Source organism: Octopus bimaculoides, chromosome 11 (assembly GCF_046866305.1).
Source record: "Octopus bimaculoides isolate indiv1 chromosome 11, ASM4686630v1, whole genome shotgun sequence".
Taxonomy (NCBI): Eukaryota; Metazoa; Mollusca; class Cephalopoda; order Octopoda; family Octopodidae; genus Octopus; species Octopus bimaculoides.
Window position 1 is genome coordinate 79801761 of NC_142938.1, and position 21272 is coordinate 79823032.

General features: G+C 34.3%; 1 protein-coding gene across 1 annotated transcript in view; it reads left to right on the forward strand.

The window, feature by feature from the left end:
* Positions 1-21272, forward strand: part of LOC106867980 (uncharacterized) — a 635945-nt gene that overhangs the window by 1021 nt on the left and 613652 nt on the right. The gene's annotated exons all lie outside the window — the stretch shown is intronic.

A 21272-nucleotide genomic window follows, 5' to 3' on the forward strand; every position in this document is an offset into this window, starting at 1 on the left:
AGTTCTACATGTTTCGGTTCTACATGTGCATGTGCGTGTGTAAAAGTGCATGCATTTCTTGCAGGTGTTATGGAGTGTTGGATAAGTTCTCGGCAAACCCGTGTCCATGACCTAGTTTTAATTGTCAGTTGGATTATCAACCCTTTAACCTTCGTTAAAGGTTGATAATCAAAAAATTTGGTAGTCTGTCTCCTATATTTGTAGGTTCATACTTATATAAGGAATTGCAGTGTGAGTGTGTATGAGTGAGTGAGTGAGAGGTGTGTGTGTGTGTGTGTACACACACACGCATGCAGTAGCTTGTCAGTTTAGTTGTCGTCAGACTGAATCTATGACCTGGTTTCAAATCTTGGCTGGACAGTACTTGTTCATTCTCTAAGGGGAGAGAGCAAGAACCTGAATTTTAAAGCTTTCCAATTTCCATTTTTCGTTTATAAATTCGAAGCTTCTTGGATAAATAAGTAACTGATTGTGTATTTTTACAGTATGTGTGTGTTTGCAAGTGGTGTAACATGTTGGTTTAGTTCTTCTAGAACCAAATTTGCAACTTGGTTTTTATTACATAGCTAGACCCACTTTACATATGTAGTGAATACTGTTCAGGAAAATAATTATTATAATGACATTCCATTTTCTCTCTGTCCTGTATAAAATCGAAACTTTGTACCAAGGAAATTGTATGTGTGTGTGTGTGTGATAGAGAATGTAGCAGGTAGTATGGTACATCAGTTTGCTTCTCAGGTTTGTGACCTAGTTTTGATTCTCCCTTGGAATACTGCTCATGCATTTCAATAAAGGTATGACTATTTCAATTTCCTATTTTCTTTTTCTTGTCATTTAACTGAAGCTTCCATCTGATATAAAGAATTGTGTGTGTGTGTGTGTGTGTGTGTGTGTGTGTGTGTGTGTGTATGTATCCAAAATACAAATATATTTTATTTCATTTTTAATTTTGTATATTTCTGATTTGAAAATATTCCACTTCTGTGCCATATTCTATTAATTATCATTTGATATTGTAATTGACAGTGCATAAATAACCTGTCTATAACGAGACAAAACTGTCCCGAGACAAGAAACGTGTTTTCCTTACTGCTTATTGATCTGAAATCCAAACACACGTACACATGAAATCAGATGCTTGCAAACAAACATACATATGTGATCATATATTGTAATATTTATATATACACACTAAGAGAGAAATGCATGCAATCAGACATGCTTACAATGTACAGCTATGTTACTGGAGCATAAAAACATGCAGTTTCATATATATATATATATACACACATATACCTACACAAACATATATACATACATACATATATATATATATATATATATATATATATATATATATGTATATGTATATGTATATATATATATACACATGTATTCATGATAACATGTATATAAACATATGAAAATGCAGTTATATATGTGTACACATGGATGCACACAAAAACAAACAACGTCCTACAGAAATGTGAGTGTACAAATTAACGCACACGCACGCACACATGCGCATTATTTTTAGGTGCACATGTACCTAGATATACATACACAAACATACTTGAATTTGCAAACAGAAGAATGCAGGCACTGGCATAAAATATACACACTTATAAATTGAAAAGACACTCAATTATGTAAATATGCTACCATAGATAAAAGCCTGCACTGATAAAGGTAGTCACACAGAGAAAACAACCGACACAAGCATTCCCTTATGTGTTTATATGAAGTGTACATGCACTTAGCCTGAGAGTGGATAAAAAAGCAAAACGCTTTTTTGCATACACACTTTTACCTACACATGTATGTAAGCTTGCACACATACAGAGGCTAACTGAGTCGCACGTACACTAATGCATATAACATGCAGACAATAGTTTCTCACATTGGTATGAGGCCACATATTTACATGGGGTGGGGTGGATGTCAATTTTACGTCAGTCTATAACATTTTATCAATACAGAGATAAGTAAACCAGGTGTAATTAGAACTCAACATGTTGTCAAAGAGATAAAACTACATACTGCAAGGCATATATTTCAACAATATAATTCCTGATAATTCTCTGCCTTTAGTGATATAGCAATATCGACACATAAACATATTGGTATTCACATATATACAAAAATTGACCGACTCAGGACACAGAAGATACATTTGGTCAAATATGCATAGACAGATATACAAAATATGCATTAATAAGGGAACTAACGAACATGCATCCTTTTCAGAATTAGATCCCTCTGGAGCTCATTCATTATCCCTCTCCACCTTATTTTAAATCAAATAGTGTTTTTTTACTTGACATAAAGTCAGCTTATGTAGGGAAAGGGTGTATTACTGGTACGTATTTTTATCGACTCTGAAGAGATGAAAACACAAAGTCAGACCCAGTAAGATTTCAACTGAGAATGTAGAGGGATGAAATGTATGAAATACTGCAAGACATTTCGTTCCATGTTACTGTTCTGTCTGCAGTTGTCCTCTGTTAGTTATCCAATGTAGTTAGGAGGTCATTAAATAACTATTAGTGTTGCTCCTCCTTGCTTTAACTTACAGAAAGGCAAGAAATACATTGTGTTAACATGCATACTCATTTACAAGCCAAAGATGAAGTCACTGTGTGGTCACTTCATCCACTAGATATAGCAGCCAAATAACCATTAACTTACACCGTAATGTCTTAAAAGGCGGAAGGACATATTGATAATGTAGTGTTATACAAAAAAGATTGGATGGTCATGAGTGGAATGCCTTTAATCATCGATCTGTTCAGTCAGACTGACTTAGGGCGAAACAGTAGCATTCACAGTCCTATATACATAACATAAATGTACAGTTATGCACTTGCATATTCACAAATACTTATGCACAGTCATTCACACTTTGTACATATATACAAATGAATACTCAGAAAATGACGATTAAACAAATATGTATAAACAGCAATCACAATAAAGAGAAAACTGACGTGATCACACACACACACACACACACACACACACACACACACACACACGTGTGTCTGTGTGCATCAGTGTTTGCAGACACACATGTGTCCCTTGATAGATACTCATGAATGTATATCTATATACATGTGTATGCTTTCAAAATACTTTTTACATTTATCTCTTATTAAGAAATGTTTTGAGAGATGAGCTGAACAAAATTAATGATGATAGTTCTTTCATTAAAACATAGATTCTGAATATTAATATACCTGTTTGTTTCTCGCTTCGGCTCAGTGAATATTAACAATTTACCGTTTTGAAAAGTCGTTGACCTCCATCTCATTTGCATATTTTCCTATTTCCCTTTATATTCAAAACCATCTGTTTAATATCATATATTTTCAATCTTATTTTTTTAGTTAGTTCTCCAGCTTTATCAAACCATTTTATTTCCAAAACAAGTAAAGTAGATATAAACAATTTGATTAATTGATGACCAATTACTTCATTTATTTGTTTGTCTTTTACTTGTATGAATTTTTTTTTCCTTTACCAGTGAAGTGGTTTATTCAAAGAGTCAAACACATGCGTATATGCTTCAAGAAGTGTACACCTATTAATTTTGTAAATTTTCTCCTTTTTTGAGGAGAATGGCTATGATAGATTAAATTAGACTACTAATTCAAGAAAAGTAATCTGTTCAAAAGATAATACAAGGAAAGAAAACATCAATAAGCCATATTGTTTTCAGATAGACTTCCAGACTGAAGATTTTAATTAGTGTCTCAACTGACCAATCATAGAATTGGTACTATTTACTGCATGTAGTTTGATATCAGATAACTAAATCAAGGGAAGCCTAAATAGGTTTTAAAAATGTTAATATTTCAGATGAAGAAATGTAATTTAAATGACAGAGTAATTAAATGAGCCCTGATTCATTGAGAAGGTTTTTTTTATCCTAACATAAATATTTAAGATTTGTATAACAAGGAGTGTGTAGAGTGTATAAGGATTTAAGAAAACACATTTATATGCATTCACTTATATATATACTTACACATGATATATATATATATATATATATATACAGTGGAGGAAATAAATATTCGTACATGTCAAAATTCTTTATTCATTTAATTTCTAATGAACATAAATGGGATATACCCATACTATATTTGCATACACATACATAAACTAAGAATATGCAAAAGAAACTAATAAATTATAGTAGCTAATGAATTTATATACAAATATAAATATTTAGGGGTGAAAAAAGTATTCGTACAGAACATAAATAGTTGATAATTCTGATTTAATACTTCGTAGCATAACCATTATTCAGTTCCACTTCATCCAATCTCTTTTTGTAGTTCTTAATCAATGACTCGCATGTTTCTTTAGGAATTTTTTCCCATTCTTCTTGACAAATTTTCTTCAAATCTGGAATGCACTCATCATCATCATCATCATCATCATCATCGTTTAACGTCCATGTATAACTGGTAAGCTGGAGAGCTGCACCAGATTCCATATACATATATATAGACATGTGCACACACACACACACACACACATATACGAGGGGGGACCCAAAAGAAACTGGAATTTTGCAATATTATTCAATTCATTTAGTTTTACATGTTAACACTTTTATCACCTTCAAAGTATTCTCCATTTGAAGGAATGCATCAGTCAAGGCATGTTTTCCACTATTTGAACCAATGCTGGTACTCCTGCAAAGTGATGCCTTGTAACGCCTCTGTCGTTTTTCCGTTACTGCATCCACATCTGCAAATTCCATAGCAACAGCTTCCATCACCAGTGACGACCTTCGGAAAATGGTCCACATCAACTTTCAACTGTTCTTTCAGTTCTCAACACACATTCAGTCATGACTGCTTTTGATCTTACATGAGCAAGTGAGGTTCAAATTTTGCTGTAACCCTTTTCATTTGCAATTCCTCACTCAAAATTCGTTGGCAGGAGCTCCAGGACACACCAGTCACACCAACAAGTTCGTTAATTGATTGGTGACGGCCCTCCAAGATCAGTTCATGAATTTCCATGATGTTTTCATTCATTTGGGAGGTTGACGGTCATCCTGAACGAGGTTGGTCTTCAAGTGACAAGTGACCATTCCTAAACCACCATTAAACTTGTATTTTGCTAATGGCAGTGTCCTTGTAAGCTGTTTGAAGCATGATAACCGTTTCAGCCATTGTTTTCCGTAGCAGAAAACAGAATTTCATGGAAGCATGCTGTTCCTTCATTTCAGCCATTGCAAAAATTAACAAATAGGGGAGAGGCACTGCAAAGCAAAGATGCACCACATGGTAGTATGACTTCACCCGATGACACCAGTCAGCAGACTGCTGCCTGAGGGTTGCATCAAGTGGCTTCTAGCAACAGAAGCCTGAACTATAATGGGTTTGTCACACAATGTTTCTGGTTATTTTTGGGTACCCCCTTGTACATATATATATATATATACATACACACACATATATACACCTAAATATGGATACACACACACACACACACACATATATGCATATAGATGTACACACACTCACATACACACACACAACTGATACAAATTCTCCAGGTGCAGATCCATGGTCTCACAAGACTGGCAGATACCTACAGATGGATATAATCTTCATTCAATGTTCATCTTCCATGCTGGCATGAGTTGGATGGTTCGATAGGCGCTGTCAAGCTAGAGGACTACATCAAGCTGCATTATTTTTATATGGTTTTTATGGCTGGACACTCTTATGCTAACCACTTTACAGAGTAGACTGAGTGCTTTTTATGTGGCACCAACACTGGCAAGGTTACCAAGTAACTTGCAAGGGAAAGATCCTTTGAGAGGGATGGTGATATTGAATGAGGTGACTGTGTACCAGGCAATGAGAGATAAGAATATGATTAAGGGACAGAAACAGGTGTCTTGCTGCATGGTTACCCCAGTTAGAGAGAGAGAGAGAGAGAGAGAGAGAGAGAGAGAGAGAGAGCAAGAAGAGAAATGGTGGCAATATGCCAAGGCGTACCAAGGTGCAGGGGTGAGAATAGAAATGGAATGGTAGAGCATTGCCAAGGGTGCATGAGTAGGGATTTCACATGAATGCAAAACGGGGTGGGGTGGGGGAATACAGTGATTGGTGAAACCTGGATATATAGAGTGGGGACAACAGAATAACAATGGTACAGTTGGCAGGGCAGAGAGGACTGGGTTGGTCTGCAGGAGTGGGGAGGGAGAGATAAGCATAGTGCAGGGAAAAGAGGAAATGTGAGGAAGAGGAGAAGAGGAGATGCAGTTTGGTTTATTAGGGTAGGGTGTGTAAAAAATTTATGGGTGGAACTCGGTTTTGCTGTGGTGGGCAGCTCTTCTCAAGAGCCTCATACTGCCAGATATATAATTTACATGCATACCTATATACATTTGTATGTGAGTGTGTGTGTTGTGTGTGTTTGGGTGTGTGTGTGTATGTGTGTGTGTCTGTGCTTTGTGTGTGTGAGTAGTACCATACCACTTTTGGTCAGTTGAGTGAAATTTCCTGGTTCCGACCCAGTACTAAAAAGCATAGCACCAGAGTCACAGTGTTGTACTCTTACAAGGCTGCTTCAAGAAAGATGCAGGAAAGAATAACAAGAAGCTCTTTCACTTCCAGCAGCAAAACCATTCTCTCTATCTGAGTAAAGAGTAGCTTGTGTGATGCATGCAAATGAAGTGTGATGTTGCATGGTAGTAAAACATGAAAAGAAATGAGATAGGCATCATTTGCTGAATGACTAATGTTTCTGTGTACTCTGGGAAATGAACTGAAAGTAAATCAGGGAATAAAACGAAGTAGATGTTGCACTGAAGGGAGGAAAAACTGAGCTGGTTCAGACTTAGGATGCTTATGCGTAAAGAAGTTCTAAGCGGTCTGGTTAGAAAGAAGCTGCATAAGTGGGAGACCATTGAAGCTATTGGACAAAATGGTAAAAGCTGAACTCAGGGAACTAAACCACATGATGAAGAAGATTACAAGGGACAGCAACAAGTGGCAGGACAGTGTGCTGTAGAAGAGACCTCTCTAATGCATGCAAGCATGGTAAAATGGACGTAAAATGATGATGCTTAGATCAGCTGCATTACAGAAGCTCAAAAGTCTTGATCCTTTTTTTTTAGTCCTTGTATCTTCTCCAATGTCTCAATGTACACCAAAGTAGCCATCATCTTCGAATTCACCTGCCTTAATAACAAGGTCACTGTCTTCTATTATAAAGTTAGCCCACTAGAGACTCTCATACAGTTTTTTCTATTTTTACTCCTCTGTCAGTTTTCATTGTGGTGCATATGTATTGATCTCTGTTGCATATGACCAGTTTAAGCTTAATTATTTTGTCACGTACCCTGACTACTTCTGTTACTTCATCTCTCCATTTATCTACCAACAATATGTTTAGTCCATCACTTTTACCCATCTGGAAGAATTTGTAGTATTAACAGCTTTGGCTGAGGATGATGGTAATGGTGATAAGAATGATTATAAAGAAAGGTAGCATCAAAACATGTTCATATTTATAAGTTTTTATTTATGACTGGTTGTTTTTGAACCTGTTTGTTTATATGGAGTTATATAAAATGTAAATCATGCAAGTCTTCTTCAGTGTAATTATCAGACTCAAAGCTCTGTTATAAGCAGATTTTAAGCTTTTATCTATATCATTAACTAATTTCAAGGAATTGTCTTCCTTTGGTAAACAATTATCATGCAATCTAATTATCCATCTACCCTTCAATAAGCAATTATTGGCTAGTTTTAGGCAATCAACAGCTTCATTTTAAAAAATTATTAGACAGTTTAAATGCTCATTTCCCTGTTGTAAGCAATTATCAACTAAGTTTAATAAGTCATTTATGTATTTTAAGCAATTATTAACCAGTTTTAAGCAGTCATTTGTTTAATCAACTAGTTAAAAAATTGATTTCAGAATATAATGTGAATTTCTTAATTGTTTAAAATGTTATTGCTATTTGCTTAATTTAAAATAAAATATAAATATGTAAATACCAAAACTAAAAAGCCATCTACCTGATAAGCAAACTCTGTAACCAATTAGCTGTACCTACTCCTTGATCTATCACTGCTAAAACTGAATTTGTTCGCCTGAAGACACCACCTCTATACTGTCTTTTATTCACGTTAAACCCATTTGATACACTTGTGTTTTCTCTGGTTTCTTTGTTTTCTCTTGTTCTCTCTAACCAACCTTGGTTATGTGCTATAAACACCTCTCCAGGTCTTCCTCATCAAATCTACCATTCATCTTCACAAGTTGGAACTGAGTATTAACTGCATCAACCTTGCCTAATAGTCTATAATTACTGAAGTACAGCATGGGTTTACATTTATAGAACCACATCTCATTATATTTATTCTCATTGTATAATTAGGCCCCATACTTATTTATAACCCATTTTGTATAGGTAGTCTAGAAAATATTTTCTGGTTCTCAAGCCTGTACCATTATGTAAACAGGTTGTGTCTAGAACAGACTTGCTTCTATTTTAGTAAGGAACCTTCTGTTAAATTTGTTTGGCATTTTGGGAAGGAGAGATAAATGGATTCTGATTAACTGTTAAATAACTCTCAAGCTGCTGGGAAATCCCTTTTGGAGCCCATTTTCCCGTTGTCTTTATAGCCTCGTATAATAAAATAGCAAAGAGCTATGACATGTGTCACCACTTCATCTAAAAGCTAGAATTGAACTTGGAAATGTTTCTTTGTCATACAGTGTTTGTAGAAAGACAAGAGAATGTCTATATGTTGATCAAAAAGTGGTACCTTTTGACCACCTATTATGTATACATATTGTCAATCAGTATGTGTACATAATAAATAGTATAGATGCCTATGTGTTGATAAACTTAAGGAAGAATAGCTAAAGGTGATTGAACGAATTGTTGACTTTTGTCTGAGGCTTACAATTGCCATAGGTTTGTTGTCTTCAATAGCCTCATACACAGCCTTAAAACTAGGCATTGAAAGCGACCATGTAGTCATACAGTACTCCTATTGCCCACATAAGTGGGTAGTTTTACTTTCTCACTATATTTATTTATGACTAGGTGAACTTAGACAGTGAGCAGTATATAGCTTTGCAATGGTTGCAGCTATTTGCTGGTAATAGCATATAAAACCCAACTTCTCATTTGTCTGGCACCCTATCAATTTAGCTTGCTGTGACTACATCAGATTAGATTGAAATCCAAAATATGAACAGAATAGGCTGATGGAAGTAGCAGCGTCTTTAGTCATAATTAATCCAAGAAGTACTGACCCATAGCACCTACTCTTGATTCTAACCCTTTAAAACGTTTAAAGCAGTTCAACCTATAATCAATACTATTCTGAGTGAAATATATTTCCTCTAAATACATTGAATAGATCCTCATTTAGCACTTCAGTACTTGTGGTGATGTGAAGTAATATATATTTTCCATTTGTCTGACATATCCATATATGTGAATCATCGAAGTTTCTTTGAACACATACTCAATAATGGATCTAACTTTAAGCTCTTTGAAAATGCATTTACTCAATTTGCTTTTAAGCATGCGTAGATTTTCTATCCATTGTTGAGTAGTGTATATACTGAGTTATGGAAGAATTCTGAAATCTCTGACAGGTTGTAACTGCCAGGCATAATGGCATCATTGTTGTTACCAGGATTCTACAAAAGACTAGGTAATTAGTGTAGCTTAAAGATGGAAATTATTTGAGAAGTCATAATAATGATAATAATAATAATAATAATAATAATAATAATAATAGCAATAATGAAGATGGTTATATGTGTTATTGTAGTGATGATAATTATAATGAATATTATAATGATAATATGGTTAATGAAATTGCAACAAGGCTCATTAAAATGATGTCAACAATAAAGACTGTGAAGAGGGTGACTGGTGTTTAGGTTGTTGATGGTCCTCATGGAAGCAGCTGTGGTAGTTGCATTAATAGCAAGAATAAAGATGTTTGCATTGATTTGAAAGATTACATTAGTGTGTGTGTGTGTGTGTTTGTGTGTGAAGATGTATGTGATGGCTTACATTAATCTTTTATCCTTTTACATGTTTCAGTCATTTGACTGTGGCCATGCTAGAGCACCACCTTTAGTCGAACAAATCGACCCCAGGACTTATTCTTTGTAAGCCTAGTACTTAACCTATCAGTCTCTTTTGCCAAACTGGTAAGTTTTGGGGATGTAAACACACCAACATCAGTTGCCAAGCGATGGCAGCGTCGACAAACACAGACAGAAAGACACACACGCATAAATATATATATATTTAGATGAGTTCATGAACCTTGATTCTTTTCCCTAAAACTATATATTTATATATATTTAATACTGTGAAACTTAATTTGATTTTAATTTTTAATAAATTGATTTTAATTGAGTTTTTACCTGTAATTTTGGATTTTTATCCCTAATATTATTATTATTATCATTATTATATATATATATATATATATATATATATATATATATATATATATATATATATATATATATACATATATATATACATATATACGGCTGGCTTCTTTCAGTTTCTGTCTACCAAATCCACTCACAAGGCTTTGGTCAGTGCAAAGCTATAGTGGAAGACACTTGCCCAAGGTGTCACACAGTAGGACTGAACCCAGAACCATGTGGTTGGGAAGCAAGCTTCTTATACAGCCATGCCTGTGCCTATAGCTTCTTACCACACACTCACGCTGGTCTATATTGCTCTCTTTCTCTTTCCATTTCTCCTCAAAAAATCTACATAGATTATGCGTATTTGTCCATGTACATACTTATATTTCTAAATATATTTTTGCTATGTCAATATCTATGCATATGTCTCATATATATATAGACACACAAACATGTCTTTATGTCGGTATATGGGCATGTTTATGTATGCCAATCATCAGTTAATGTCCAGTCTCCCATGAGTATCTGAATTGGACAGTGTTTGCTTGAGGCAGATATTTCTATGACCAGATGCTCTTTCTCTCTCTAACCCTTGTTTTCAAGCAAGATATTACTGAAAATGAATGACACTCATTTACAACATTACCTGATGTCACAAGAAGAAGGCAGAAACACACACCCTTACATATATACATATACAATTGTTTATGATATATCCTGTGTAATGTGTTTTTACATTCATTCCTCTTTTATTATTTATTCTTCACTCATATCCAGTTTTTTGCTGTGGCTCATTTAACTAGTCTCTTATAAATGCTGTGGATGGAGTCAAGACTTTGCCTAAGGATGTAGTCCACTACGAACACAGAAAAAAGAGCTAGTGTCTCACTGAAGGATTCCTACTGTTGTTGGAAATTCCTTGGGTCCAATGAGTTCTGCTTTAGCAAACATGGTCTTTAGTTCTCTGAATCAGTATGGTGGTGTTGGGGAGCTAGGATAATTCTAGTAGTTACGATATATGTAGATTTAAAATTATGTGAATGTACTGGTGATGTCACCAATTTTACTGAATAAGGCCATTATATTTGCTTGGAAAGTTATGAATATAACCAAAGATGTGATAGACCCTATTTTTAAGCCCTTTCCAGAGGAACACTGGTGTCGATGATCTAGGGTGAATGAGTTTGATGCCACTCTGGGCTCAAATGACCCTGCTCAAGTTACTGATTTGCTTGGTCAAACCTGAGTGATGGATTATATAGAGCTAGTGCTTTTCTGACTTTCTGGACATTTTCAGTCTAACTTGGAGATGCTGAGAAAGTGTCTTCACACTTTCTTTAGGAACTTTAAACTACCTGTCTTCTTTGAAAGGTGTAATGAAATAGCTAACATTGGACTCCAAGTTATACTATCTCTACAACTAACCAAGCGAGAGCCTCCCTTGTGTCTGTAAATCATCAAATCATCCTGGATCCATTACTGATAGCTCAGTTGGAAATATATCAATTAGAGTCTCTAACTTTTCTACCAATGAAAACCATTAGTCCCTTAATACACTGATCTGTTTAAATAACTATTCTCCAGTCATTATTGCTTGGATCAGTAATCTTGAACTCATATAATATTATACCTTCCTGCTGCAACAATTCACACTTGATGTTATATGATTCTGTACAGTCTATCTCTGACCACCTGCAGAGTATGATACATGCATAATACTTTTGGTTAATGAACTTGTATATTTGTGGAAGCTAACTCATGGGCTACGAACATGCAGAGATGTGTGTTTGTGTGTGAAGCAGTGTGTGTTACAGGAGCGAGGTAAGCAAGCATGATGTTTGCTTGTGCCTGGATGGGTGTTGGCACATACATGTGAGGGTTTATGTGTATACATATATCTATATATGTATATGGGTATTTGAGTGTGCATGTGTATGTATGTGTAAATAGTTGCGTATGTATGTGCATATGGATACATATGGTTGAGCACCCTAAAAACGACTTTGATTTATGGACATGTTAATAAATGCAGCAACTGAATACCATGTCTGCCAAGTACCATAGACATTTCAAGACACATAAGTCTACTATCTGACTTTTACTCATTAATACATACCAGTGACTAGTCTTGCTACTATTTTAACTTTAGGCTTTTCTACTTAACCCTCTTCATTTTACTCTTCTGTATATGTGTATGCACATGTGCAATTGTGAATGTATATGCATATGTGTATGTCCACTCTGTCCTTCTTGTTTTCATCTATCTTCTTCTTTTAACATTATCCCACTGTCTTGTCTTCTATCACCCTCTATTCTGGCATACCATCTTGCTTATGCATAATGTCCATTACTGGACTATATAGCGGCACACAACTAATGTTATAATGTATCATTTGCCATAATAATACTGAGGATGTGAGCCAGCGAGCTTAGAGAAACATAGATATATATATATAATGCTTAAAAATATTAATTACATTTTCTACATTATTTCATATTATATAACATGGCTTGAAGCCCAGATGGTAGCCTGTCCCATGACATTTAGGTTGGTTTCACACTCTATGGAATATAGGAGAGAAGTATAGAACTGCTTACTATGCCCAAATTATCTGGCAATATGTAGTGCCTTCTACTACTATATTAAATCACACACTTTGATTGTTTTGTTTTGTTTGCTCTTGTCCCTAATTCTACACAAGAAAACATTTTTTTGCGTGCACCGCAAATGTAATCCTTATTTATTCACATTGTTTTGAATTAATCTTGCATTATCTCAAAGCTTCAAAATTCTAGTTATATGATTCTTACATTAGTTGTCAAGTGATGTTGGGGGGACAGACACACAAACATATACACACACATACACACATATATTCTATATATACAACGGGCTTCTTTCAGTTTCCATCTACCAAATCCACTCACAAGACTTTGGTTGGCCCGAGGCTATATTAGAAGACACTTACCCAAGGTGCCATGCAGTGGGACTAAACCCGGAACCATGTGGTTGGTAAGCAAGCTACTTACCACACAGCCACTCCAGCACCTATATTGTATATTTTTAGATTGACATTGTAGGGTATGTGTGAAAGGCTGGATCTGGCCTGTTTGAACATAAAACAGGTAGAATATTTGGGCCAGATATGGTCAGGTTAAATGCAAAATGTTAATGAAAAATGTCTAAGGTTTGTTAATAGGAAGGATAGCCAGCCCTGGAATATTGCCCCGATAAATCACCTCCAACCCATGCCATCATGGAAAATGTGGACATTAATTTGATGATTATAAACATTAAATGAACATCTACATACAAATATATGCAAGTATATTAAGATTTGTTGACAGTAGTTGAATGTATATGGTTTCCTTTCACTGTTCCCGTGGATGGGAACAGTGGGAAGCGAAAGGAAAGTATATATAATCAACCATTGTCAACAATTCTTAATATTTGCAGTGAAAGCAGGAAAGCAACAATTTCAAAGAATAAACAGAAATTATTCTCTTGTAATAAAATGAGGAATTTTATAGAAAGCTGATGGTTGACAATCACTTATAATGATTTGATTGTTTAATAAATTAACTGCCATTGTCAAAGTAAATACTTACTAAAGAGATTTTGGGTATGGCCTTTCTGTGATGATGTTCTGAAATTCAATTTTCCAATTTACATCTTATTCCGTCTTCCTTGAATAAGAAAACTATATTATTAAGCAACATTTGCTATTTGTATTGTTCTTGTTACTGGCGCTGCTGCTACTACCATGTAATGATATTCCTTATATATATATATATATATATATATATATATATATATATATATATATATATATATATATATATATATATATATATATATATATATATATATATTTACATATATATATATATATATATATATATATATATATATATATATATATATGTAAACTTGATGCAATTTCATATTGGTGATAATGTCAAATTATCAACAAGCTCATCTGTAAATGTTTCACACATACATTTTTATGTATGCACTTAAACATATATTTATATGTCAGGGTGCTGTTGTTTGTACTTCTGTGTGTGTGTGTGTATGTGTGTGTGTGTGTGTGTGTGTGTATGTGTGTGTGTGTGTGTGCATGTGCTTTTGTTGGTGTGAGTTGCAGTGAATTTATATATGTTGTGCATTAATGATAATAATAATAATGATAACAATAATGATAATAATAATGATATGTTAATAGTAATAATAAATGATAATTTGTAATTTTGAAGAGATAGGGATATTTTCAGGTGAAATTAATCAATAGAATTTATGGCTTCTGAGATCATTAGGTATAGATGGCATCGTTTACTTAGTGAAGAGCATGACACAAAGTTGGTATGGCACTTATAAGACCTTAAAAACTAGATTAATTCTAAGTAATACCAAAGAATTAATAGACTGCCATTATTTTAATTTATTTTTCTATCATATTTATTAATTTTTTAAAGAATAAAATGAAAGTAAATACACATCATTGAAATAAAAAAACAAATGAATACACAAAATAAATACCATAAAAGAGAAGAATCAAAAGAAAGATAAGTAAATGATAATGCCATAAACTAATATCCTTCAACTGTAAAGATTTATTAAATATTTGTCCTAATTGTTTTAACTCATTCTTTCTCAATGCTCTCTCTCTCTCTCTTCTCTTTCCCTCTCACTCTCTTTGTTTCTTGTAGACATAAGCACTTAGTGTAAAATAGTGAAAAAAAAAATACTAGACTAGATTTGAACTCAAATCTCCAGGATGCACTTTAATATGCTTCTCAATGATGTTCCTGAGTCTTTCAAAGCTTCTCCAAATATAATCTATGTACTTTTATTTCCCATTAGGTTCTGTTTTCTTGTATTCTCTGCTTTGATTAAACATACAAATGTATTCCTTAAACAATCCTAGCTTAATAATAAATCATTTGATCGTCAAAGAATATTTTATTGAAAAGTTCATCCTGTCTTTGCACAATCAATGTGGAAAAGGGGCCAGGATGATGACAATTTATTTTAACCCAATTAAGTCCCAGAGTACTTAAATTTCTGAATATTACTTTTAAATTTTTACAGATGATTGAAAATAGGTTAAAATGAAAAAAATAATTATTAAAACTCCTTTGCTTCAAGTAGAAATGGAAATACTCGGTGTCCTGTCAAGAGGACACAGAGACAATGTGTTATAGCTTATTTAATAATTTCATTTAGTGTCCTATTTATAGGACAGTGGGACTTAATGGGTTAATGATGGGTGGCATTATAACAGGCATCAGAGTAAATGGTTTAGAATGGTGCTCAAGTAAATAGGGTTGGATAAAATGGATTTAAATTTGTGGCATTGTCTCATAAATTATTTTTAAGAAAGTGCGAGAACTTATAGCATAACTGGTTAACGAAGTAAAGTGTTTTAGAAGAGAGTTTGTGGTGCTTACTGTGTTTCTTGTAATTATTCTTGTTTAATGATGTCCATACTTAAATATGCAAATGAGCCCTTTAAAATATGCAAGCAAATCCTTTAACTGAGGGTGGTGGGTTTGTGCCAGTTGTTGAACAATTAATGTATGATTGAGGAATAAGAGCAGGTATCTTGCTGTTGAGGAGATACATGGCCACCCCAGCTGAGAAGGGAGAAAGGAAGGTGAAGTTGAGTATCAGGATGTATGCTCAAGGTACACAAAGAAAGAATAGAGGATGACTGGACAGATATGCTTGCAAAAGTGTGAAAGGAGAGTGACAGATACTTACAAATGGGGACAGTGAATGCAGTGCATGGTGAACATAGATGGAGGCCTGTTCAATGGCGAATCTCAGTTTTGGAGAAGATAAAGGAAGATAGGGGAGAAGAGGAGGTGACACGTAATAGTGTGTAAAGGAGTGGGGTGAAGAGCAACAGTATAACAAAATTGTAGATAGATGAGAAATAAGGAAATGATGTGTGTGTGGATGAAGTGGGGGTGAGGAGAGGGATGTATTGTGACAGATGGAGATCAGTTTTCATAGCCGTAGATATAGTGAGTCACAAACTGTGGAGGGGAGGAGGGTTCAATAGCAGTTATTAGAAGGTGTCAAGAAGAAAGGGGCTTTCAGTAATAAATAAAGTGGTAAGGGATGATGTTGAGAATGTGTGATGGGTGTCCAGGGAAGTGGTTCCAAGGAGAAGGATAACTGGTATTACAAAAGGGTGGATGAAATATGTACAGTTCTGCTCTCATAAAGTTAGAGCAGCTGAGGAAAAAGTGTCTTTAGAAGAGTGAAGGAGAGATAGGTGTTAAGATGAATTGGGGGTAAAGCTTGACAAATACAGATTGTACAGTTCGATATTTAGGAGATGAAGAATTATGTACATTATTTACCTTTGACGAATATTTGTCCTCATCTTGTTTGCTGTTAACACAACGTTTCGGCTGATATACTCTCCAACCTTCATCGGGTGTCATGGGGAAATTTTGAACCTGGGTTCTCTTTGCTAAGGTATTTTGTTGTTGTTGTTGTTGCTGTTGCTGTTGTTGTTGTTGTTGTTGTTATTGTTGTTGTTGCTGCTGCTGCTGCTGCTGTTGTTGTTGTTTAGGAATGAGAATCCAGGTTTGAAATTTCCCCAAGACACCTGATGAAAGCTGGAAGGTATATGAGCCAAAACATTGTGTTAACAACAAAGATGAGAACAAATATCCATCAAATGTAAATAATGTAAATACAGATTGGATGTGAGGGAATTAGCCATGAATAATATACTTTTAGGACCTCATCTCTTGCTGAGATGGACTTGTCTTCTCGAGCACTGTGGATTGTCAATCACCTCAGTCTTTAATCATCTCCACAAGACTCAACAACCTGAGGTAGCCCTTCATTACTTTGTTTCACATCTTCTTTCTCTCTTCCATAGGTTGGATCCACATTTAGTAATTGGTACTTTTTAATGCAGCTGTCCTCATCCATCCATATCACATGACCATACCAGTGCAGTCTTCTCTTTTGCACACTACATTTCATTCCTCTGATGTTCAGTTTTTCTTTCAATACATTTGCATTTTACTGGACATGCACACTGATGTTGCACACCCATGTGCCTAGTTTTAGCATGGCATCTGCATTTATGGCCCATTTTTCACTACTTTGTAGCATCATACAATTTACCTTTCATGCAGACAGTTTACATTCTTGCAACTATACCTGGGCAAGATCGTATTCTAGCAACTATACGCCAGCCAGTCCATATTCTAGCAACTATACTCTTGGAACACCTCATTCCATACTAATAAGGTCCTAGGTATCAGTAACTATTTATTGTTTCTGAGGATCATACTGGATCATCATCATCATCATCATCATTTAACGCCCACTTTCCATGCTGGCATGGGTTGGGCGGTTTGACTGAGGAGTGGTGAGCCAGAGGCTGCACCATGCTCAATCTGATCTGGCAAAGTTTCTACAGCTGGATGCCTTTCCTAAACCACTCCAAGAGTGTAGTGGGTGCTTTTACGTGCCACCAGCACAAGGGCCAGTCATGTGGTTCTGGCAGTGACCACTCTCAAAAGGTGTTTTTTACGTGCTACCTGCATGGGAGCCAGTCCGTCTGTCTATCTATCTATCTATCTATCTATCTATCTATCTATCTACTTGTCTGTCCGTCCGTCCATCCATCCAGCTATCTATCTACCCGTCTGTCTATCTGTCTACCTATCCGTCTGTTTGTCCATCTGTCTATCTATCTATCTATCTATCTAACTAATTTTTCAAAATGGTTACATTGTAATGTAGGTTAGACAAGAACTAAAATGAAAAATAAAAACAAAAGAAGGCCTATTGATTTAACCCTTTTTAACAACTACCAGAAAATACCATTCAGACATAGAGGTAGTAAATGAATACATTTATGAAAATGACAGTAGGAAACTAAAAACAAATTAGGAGAAATAAAGTAAATGAAAAGTAGAATTTCTACCAAAGACTTGATTTATTCATTGAAATTGTTTGCCAGCTTTAAGTTTAATTGGTCTGATATTTGAATAAGCTGATTGAAATCCTCCATAATCCTTACTTTCTGATGGAGTAGTGACAATACAAGGGCTTTCTCATCATGGCAGAATGGAAGAAAGAGGAAAAGTTTTCGTAGTGGTATTATTATGCGAGAAAGAATTATTATCATTACTATTATTTTTATTGATAGCAGGTTTAATGATGATGATGATGATGATGATGGAAATAAGCTCCTAAAAGAGATTTTATCCCTGTAATTTGTCAAATATTCTCTTTCTCTCTCTCTCTCTCTCTCTCTCTCTCTCTCTCTCTCTCATAGCATTTTTTTTTATTTTGCTTTTGAATATCTCACTCTTAATTTCTCTCTTGTCTAAATTTACTTCAAACATCAAATGCTTAAAGATATTATATGTGTATATATTCTATACATGAATACAGTTTGTGTACGTTTGCATATATATGTGTGTGTGTTTTTATAATTTTTCATGAGTATACATGTATATGTCAGAGTAAATTGGTTCGTCTTTACATGTAATTCTATATAAATGTATATAAATATATGCCATATATTTACACTCACACACAATTGCCAAATGGGAAAGCTTCTGTATATTGTAGTTTCCATCAAACTAGTGAATGTAACTGGATCCTGAAATTGCCATATCCTAACATACCTGTGTATGTATACCTATGCTCTTACACCAATCAATCAATTTCACAATTATGGGTGTATAATATTTCTAAACCACTAAGCAGTTAAGAATGAAATCTGTTTTTGAGATGAAAATTCTGCTTAAATTCTCTCAATGTTCCATACCAAAATGCCTTAGCTGTCAAAATCACATTTTGAAGCAAATTCTTGTCAATGGTAATTACCCTAACAACTTCATCAACAGCAAATACATATATCCTTCAGTAAACACAGATGTTACTACAATCCACATAACCCTACTTATGACTTTATCAATTAACATGACAACAACTGGAAACCAAAAATAGATATCACACTCTAACTAATAAATGGAACTTCCTTTGTTGGCTATCTCCGTTCAGTGGATATTCAACATGACAAACTACACAAGTAGTACAATAATCAATACATACTGCTACAATAATCTTAGTTTTAGCAACAATCGTTGAGTGCAATGGAACCATCCAGTTAAATCTGAGTTCTGGTGGTAGAACAGGGTTCCCAACTTTTTTTTTTTTAGCTCATAGACTTCCTTTGGAACCATTAATTTTTCTATGCCCCACTAGACATTAGTGAATGGATAGTAGTAGATACAGGTCACTTTTGAAACATTTTAAAATATTTAATACAAATAAAATTTATCAAATAATAATGAAATTTTAAATATTAATTGTTTTAAATTAATTTTATTGCCATGAAATTTATTTCTATGAATATTAAAAAATTCATAACTTATAATGAAGGCAATTTTTGAATAAAAATTTATAGGAATAAATAAACATTAAAAAAATTTCTTTTTCAAAGTGACCTGTTTTCTACCATTAACATAATAAACTTCATAAAAAATATCAGTGTCTATTAATTGCACATTTATTCTCTATTCTATTTCACAAAAACAAAATCATTTTCTGGGTTCAATAAAACAACCATTTGTAATATTTTTCTGATATAACATGCATAACAAAAAAACTTCTATTGACACCCAGAAAATTAATAACTTCTAAAATATGATTACTTTTTGAAGACAAAAACAAAAATCTTTACCCCCCCCCCCCCCGCCACTAAAAAAAAAACAATAACAACAAAACAAAACTTTTTACTGCTTTTATTCAGTAAGATCATAGTGACTGATGCAATTTCATAAGCTTTTCAGTACTGGGGTCCAAACAAAAATCACCTCTACTTACACTTTTTATATGATTGTGAGATTTTGATAATTGGAAAGCCATTTGGCTAAAATCTGACTTAATTGGGTAAGAAGTAGGAAAGGCAATGAAATATAATTTTACTTCCTGCTAAATCAATGGGAATTTCACAGCAATTTCACTCCTTGTCCATAAGTCATTGAGCCCATGATTAAATTTAGCTTGAGCAATTTGATTACTCTGCAACTGAATAGGTGTTCTTACAAGCTGATACCAACATCAGCTACATTTGTTCCAAAGTGGTTTACCATCCAACTTGGAATGTTCATTTCCAGGAGATCTTTGAACCCAATCCATTGTGCAATTTTTTTCAAGTGCTCAGTGTAAACCAAAATATCATCCTCTTGTAGCTCCTTATCATTGATAAGGGTTAAAAAATGCATCAACTCTTTATGCTCAATGTTTATTCATGAACAGATTAAGTTTACCAAAGAAAGCACTAGTTGCCTCTTCGCAAATTAAAAGGTTTGTATTTATACCTTGCAGCTCTTAGTTTAGCAAATTTCACTTTTCAAATATATCTGAAAGGTAAAATACATCACACTTGGCAGTTAGGAGTTCTTCTCCAAGCTGCTTACTGTTCAGAAATGTTACAACACTGTCCCAAAGTTCAATGAAGTGACAGGCAGTTACTCTTAGAGACTGTCACCTGATGTATGAATTTCAAATCAGTAATGTAATATTTAATTTGTGCAAGACTTTCCTATGCTAACTTGATACTTTATTCATCAATGATAAATTATTATTGAAGTGTCAAATGAATCTCCTTTTTTTTCTGTCATGATGGAACTTAAAATAAAGAAAATACTTTTTGTATCTGTGTACGTATGTTTTTATGTGTAGATTTTAAAGACATACAGATGGAAATAGAGTGGTAATAGAAAGTTTTAGGAAGAAATAGAGTGGTAATTGTGTAACCTCCTTC